Source organism: Triticum dicoccoides, chromosome 7A (assembly GCF_002162155.2).
Source record: "Triticum dicoccoides isolate Atlit2015 ecotype Zavitan chromosome 7A, WEW_v2.0, whole genome shotgun sequence".
Taxonomy (NCBI): Eukaryota; Viridiplantae; Streptophyta; class Magnoliopsida; order Poales; family Poaceae; genus Triticum; species Triticum dicoccoides.
Window position 1 is genome coordinate 52,643,424 of NC_041392.1, and position 6,755 is coordinate 52,650,178.

General features: G+C 43.5%; 1 long non-coding RNA gene across 2 annotated transcripts; it reads right to left on the reverse strand.

The window, feature by feature from the left end:
* Positions 1–2,109: 2,109 nt before the first annotated feature.
* On the reverse strand, positions 2,110–6,353 carry LOC119334436. 2 transcript variants are annotated; one of them, XR_005161329.1, is made up of 7 exons: positions 5,906–6,353; positions 5,763–5,829; positions 5,409–5,555; positions 4,650–4,785; positions 2,623–3,175; positions 2,375–2,480; positions 2,110–2,285 (listed from the first exon to the last, which is right to left on the reverse strand). It is a non-coding gene; the product is annotated as an uncharacterized LOC119334436 (long non-coding RNA). The 2 variants fall into 2 exon arrangements; XR_005161328.1 differs by having other exon boundaries at positions 2,375–3,175.
* Positions 6,354–6,755: the final 402 nt, after the last annotated feature.

The window sequence follows — 6,755 nt, forward strand, 5'->3', positions numbered from 1 at the left end:
ATATGAATGCCTCTGGCGGTGTACCGGGATATGCAATGAACCAACAGTGACATGTATGAAAGAATTATGAACGGTGGCTTTGCCACAAATACTATGTCAACTACATGATCATGCTAAGCAATATGACAATGATGAATGTGTCATGATAAACGGAATGGTGAAAAGTCGCATGGCAATATATCTCGGAATGGCTATGGAAATGCCATAATAGGTAGGTATGGTGGTTGTTTTAAGGAAGATATGTTTTAAGGAAGATATAAGGATGTTTATGTGTGAAAGAGCGTATCATATCACGGGGTTTGGATGCACCGGCGAAGTTTGCACCAACTCTCAATGTGAGAAAGGGCAATGCACGGTACCGAAGAGGCTAACAATGATGGAAGGATGAGAGTGTGTATAATCCATGGACTCAACTATCATTTTACTTCCAATAAATAGTTTTTTATGTTTTCTTTATATTTTATTTCCTTTTATTGAGGCTTCACAACATGTTTTTTGTTATTTGAAAAAATAATTCCTTTTCTTCAGTTTTTATAACAAGTTTTTACTTTTTATAAAAAATATATTTGCAATTTCTGTTTTCTTTCTTAAATTCATAATTTTTTGAAAAATATTCGGGTGAATTTTGAAAATTCGTGATTTTTAAATATTGATATTTTAAATTATGTTCAAAAATAATTTTGTGAATAGTTTTAAATTTGGTGAGTATTTTAAAATTCTTGAATATTTTTTAAAGTTTGTAACCTTTGAATGTTTGAAACACTAATTTTCCTAAATTTGTAAAAATAGGTAGCTGGTATTTCACACAATAGTAGTTTTAAAATTCATACTATTTTTTTTTAGAATCAGTTCCATCCTTTTTTTCTACGGGAGAATCAGTTCCATACTATTGTACTAGGAGTGACTGTGTGCTGGGCACACGAATGTCTGCCCAATAGAGAAAGCCAACAGGCCGATCAGTCCGTACCCCGTCGGCGTAGATGGAAGCTCCGATTTGTCTCTCTCTCAAAAAACAAGAAAACCGTCGGCGATACAAAACCAATCTCGAAATCGGAAACGGAAACAAGTATGGCAGTCCTCCTCCGGCCAGGACACGGTCTCCCATGGCGACGATTAATACCAACACATGGCCGCGCGCACATTCAGATATGAGCCGATCGATCTCGGGAGCAACTGCAAGCTTGATGGCGTGGCTTGCCATGGACGTCGGCGAGGACTACCTGCATCTGCCGCAAGACCACGACCACGGCGAGGACTTCCTGCATCTGCCGCATGACGACGACCACGGCGAGGACTACCTGCATCTGCCGCATGACGACGACCACGACGACTACACGAGGGAAGGGCTCCCGCTGTCGAAGGGCAGCTGTTCTTGCACCCGCGGCCGCCGGGCGCTGCGGCATACGTGGCCGGCATCATCCCACGCGTCGGCGTCGCGGCTGCTCCACGCGACTCGGATTTGGCGGCGGCGGTGGCAAGAGCGCTGGCGACGGTGGATGCGCCGTCCGACGGCCGCGGCTGCCCGATCTGCTTGGACGACGACCAAGCGGCGGGAGGGGCGTGGAAGGAGACGCGGCCGTGCGGGCACCGCTTCCATGGACGGTGCGTGGAGCCGTGGCTCAAGGCCAAGGAGAGCTGCCCCATGTGCCGGCAGCAGGTGGTCACGATGCCGATGCCGATGCCGATGCCGATGCCGATTAGCAGTTTAGGGACAATTCTCTGGAGCGCTAGACGCTTGCCCTCGTCGTGATGGTCTTCTGCTGATCTGCTCGGCAATGATGTACTCCAATATTGCAATGAAACTAGCAGTTGGGGCGCGGCCCTACCGCGCCTCCTGAGTGGAATCTGTGCGGTGCCTGGTAGGTTGGCGACCTTTTCAGTACCTTTCTTAATCTGGTTAACACATGTCAATGGATAACTATGTAATACTATTGAAAGTAGTATGTTGCTGGATCAAAGACAGGAGCATAATTGTAGAATGAAATAAATGGTCTCATAAATATACAGAAATAGAAAGATTACAAAAAATGTTGATACAGCAAAAGCCTGCATATTGAAACATACTCCTAGAGAGAAAAGAAAAAAGCGACTCACCAATGTAATCTTAAAAAAATGGCACAAACAACTCCTAGGAATCTCTAACTGGGCAATATGATTTTACACGTTTGAGATCCCCTTGCTCTCTTTTCCTTTTGATGCTAGTAACTTCCTGGTTCTTCTAGCACTTCATCCACTGAAATATCATTCTGCATATTTTCACCATCTTGTAACTTCATCAATGGTAGCTATCACACGACATGGAGATGAGATGTTAAAGAAAACCATATATATGTCAAGGAAGCAAGGGAACAACATTCAGTATAATCAGGCACACCTTAGATAGTTAGATATATCGACTCTTTATCAAGAATGTCTGACAAACTTTGTGCTTCATTGTAAAGATCATGCCCCTGCTCATCCAGATGGCCATTGTCACCAGCCTGATCTACCAGATAAGAATGCTTGATATCATTAAACAAAATAATAATTTATGGGCAAGGAAGAATATAACAGCTATGAGAAAGAAATCTCTAGAAATAAATAATTAATGCAACGAATAGGGATGTTAATAATCGAGTTTACCGTGAATTGTCTGTCAGAGTAGGTATTTGAAGCTGATCAGGCTGTAGGAATACACAAACAAAAGAGAGATAGTGGCAAAGGTACTGATATGGTCATCAATGTTTACATATATAAAATCTATCAATCTGACTTGGGGCTCCAGAATGAGGAGTAACCCTCCCAACTATAATAACAGAAATTTAAAGGACACTCTGCATGTCTACGCAATCAAAGATGCAAGCATACAAGAACTAACGGTACTCTGAATGCAACATACGTAGGTAGAACAACACATCATATAAGATAAAAATAAGTAGATATCTATCGCATATAGTAATTAAATGGTGATAAATTACATGAAAGGTAGAAATTACAGATATAATAATAGCTACAGAACCTGGTGTAACCTGCAAGATCTGGATGCATTTCTTTGTTTTTGAGATTACATATAAATGATGATGGTGAACATATCAGCGGATGCGATGGTCGCCGTCCCCTGCCGAGACATTCTCGCCTAGCCACTCCACTGCGCTCCAGTGCCACCTATCCCGCCTCACCCACCGTCGTGCCCAGTCTGCAACATTATCATAATTAAGTAACTTATTATGCTCATATACCAAAAATTGTGTCCTCCCGAGTTCCATGAACCAGCCCCATTCTATATGCTACAGTCATGTCGTTGCCATAGATTACAAGAAAGTACGCTAGTTAATTCCTACAACGACCTAAATAGCAACAAATCGAGTAGCGCCGACTGATACATAGCGCGCAGGCAAGCAACAACGTTCCACCCGCTGTGACGTTCATAGAAATAAATGTGGAGAGCACAAATCAGGCTAAACCAAACAAGGATAAAAAGTTTGCACTCTCATGCATGATCCGAGCCAAATCACAAGTCATTCAGTCAAGTGTAGGCTTTTGTACAAGAGCACAAGCATGCACCAAGCTTTCATAACAGATCCCCAAACTGGCTGGTACAAGCAAGTTTGAATCAGATCACAAGGTAATGAAAAGATAGGATAGCTACCCCGAAAACATGGTTGATTTGAAACTGAAGAAAGTTTCCCTTCATTTCCTTAAATTTCTTGCACAAGTCAACCATGTTATCATTCCTAGCACACCAGAGATCTTGGACCGGCTCCCGAAATTTAAGTGTGTTACTTATGCTAAGATAAGAAAACTGAACGCTAATAGAGCCTCCAGCAACTCGAGAAACTCTTCAAAGAGCTCTGATTAGTTTCACCAGATTTTCTATAAATTAAGACTGTTATCCAATTATTCCTTGCACAAATAAAATAATAGGCTGTGGGGCACCTTAACCTATATATAAATGTGTTAACAGATGCAGCATAAAACTTTCTCTTGGCGAGGATAAACTGAGGACCATGATGATAAAATAATACAAAATAAAAGCAGAAGCAATTCGACCTCTTTTGATTTGACCACAAACATATTTGAATGCCTTCTTAGCAGCATATGTTAACTCCAGCAGCAATGCACGACATTCAACACCATTATTCGTTGCAATACCCAAACACTCTCGTAGTTGAGCAATCTTCAGTTAAAGTAACTAACCACTAAGAAAAATACCAGCATAGTAACTGTTGGTGTACATATATACCACAGATCCATCCAAATGCCTTATTATTACACCAGCGCCTGGTTTCCCAGGATTTCCATTGCAAGCACCATAAAATTCAAGAATGCAGGACAGCTATAAAGACAAGGTCCAGTGATGAGAACAAGCCAACATTTCCTCAGTGAAGATAAGTTGCAAATATGCCTATCTCTACTACCTAAAAAAAGAGTAAGGTTCCAAGCAAGCAATCAAACCTCTCACTCCGAACAACTTTTTTTTATTTCTTTTACCTTTAGCGGGCTAATCAAGCATCAAAAAATTCTCATTAACATGTTTGTGCTGATGATTCTATTGATTATTGACTCACTTTCAAACCATTATTTGTCAGATCAATAGGCATTTAATTGACAACAATGCAAATTAGAACTTAATTGAGAAAATGATTAAGAGGAAGAAGGGGACATCTTACCGATTGAAAGAAACGCAAGAGTGAGGGATGACGGAGACGCGCAAACAGCAACAATTTTTTTATTATTCAGTACTGCTACCAAAAGGTCATTCTATGACAAAGAACTCATTGGGGAACAGCAGTTGCACCGGGTTACCTGGTATAAGACCAACATATTGTTCCCAAAAAGAAACATAAGTTGCAATTTTATAAGATGGAAAAGCATACAAAATAAAGAAAGAATTGGGATATACATCCACATGGGTTGCTAAATAAAGTGTATGCACAATTAGTGAAATTCATCTAAAAACTAAAGTATGCAGAGAGCAAGACAACATGTGAGATAATTAACCTAACCTACGGTCTACTTGTGATGTATTTGGGGCTGTGCAAGAGACCTCTTTCCCTTGCAATGAACAAGGCCCAACTTTGAAAGCGGTGATACAAAATTTAATGTAATGATCAAAAAGCACAATTTGGAGAACACTTAGATTCCACAAATCCAGCTAGATAGAAGCAACTCAAAATAAAAATGGTCTGAAATTAAAAAACTCTTGTTCGACAACCGCTAGCCCCGGCCTCCCCAGCCTCCGCTCCGGCGTCTTGGCAACACCGCTCTAGGACCTTGTTCGGGCTGTATGCTTCTACTTGGCATAATATTTGCTTCTTCAACAATAAATTTTCATTTACCTAGTAAGAGAGATCATACGAGTTGCAAGTAGCAACTGCAAGTAATTGCAGGATGTAGTAGATGTTAGGAATATGAAGTATAGCACTGACCCAATTGGATGCCCTGGCCTTGTGCTTCTTGGAGACAACCCAATGCACCTGCCCTTGCCATCAACCATGGGCAGGTCGTACTGGGTGGCAAAGAGTGTGTTGATCCCTGCCAGACATCACCTTCTCGAGCGTTGCCATGTGACTCATCTGCAGTAGACCAAACCCAATCCCGATTCAATCCCCACAAACCGTCAGATACATGAGTATGGGTGGGCTTCAGTTACAAATATGTGGGGGAAAATTAAGCACCGGCTACAACAAATGTAAATATTCCGAGATGTTCATGGCATTATAGTGCACAAGATTATTTTTTACGACATGAAGAGATAAGATCCGGGTAGCATGAATGACCACCTTAACTGATTGGAGATTGCAAGAGCTTAAATTGATCCAGGGATGTATCACTTTGCGAATCCAAGACCTGGGAGAGGATGCAATAGGGAGTGAGCATAGATGGGAAAAGAGAGGGAGAGAGGGAAGGGTTGGGGCAAGCTTACCTTGGCTGGTTGGCAGCAGCCGTGCTCGCCGTCGGTTGACGCAAGCGCCGGTCCCCAAGCCATGCCCACCACCGCTCCCACCGCCTGTAGAAGCCGCTCGCTCGTCACCGTCCTACATCGCTCGAGCCACTGCTAAGACGCATAATTTTGCCCCTAGGCTTCTCTTTCTCCTCCTGATCCAGGAGGTAGTCTCCGGACCTGTCGCCTCCTCGCTCACACCATGGCTTTGGGGAGGAGCTCGCCGTTGGTGGGAATAAGGTGAGCGGAGGAGAGAGGAGTGGGTTGCAGGCTTTTGGGGAGGGCGCTGGTGGCGGCGGCTATGGCGGAGGGCTCCGGCTAGTGGCGGCGGCTATGGCGGAGGGCTCCGGCTGGTGGCGGCGGTAGACGAGGAAGAGGGATAGGGAGGGGAAGAGGAGTCGAGGAGGGGAAAGGGGAACGGGGGGCTGGGCGTTCTGTCTCACGCGAGCGAGCGCCCCTTCAGCATTGCGTTTCCACCTTCCGGTTAAAAAAATTCGGCACAGTAAAATCGGGACAGGTGGATCACGCGAGCAGCAGCCTTGATGCACACCTTATTGTTTTGGATTGGGCCGGGGCAGACAAGACATTGCATCGTCCAAAATATGGCATGCATCACAAAACGCCGGTATCAAATATCAGGAAGGGGGCAGCTTCTGTATGTGCCTCGGTGATCAAGAAGATCGGGTATAGGAGTGGTGAATTCTCTATGTAAAATTCTGTTATGAATCAAGTGCAACTTTGAAACACATTCTTTAGTTAAGGCCGTTGTTTTTTACCAGTTGCTCGCCGCCTGTGGCTAGGGTCCCGACTAGATATTACTAGCAAATATGCC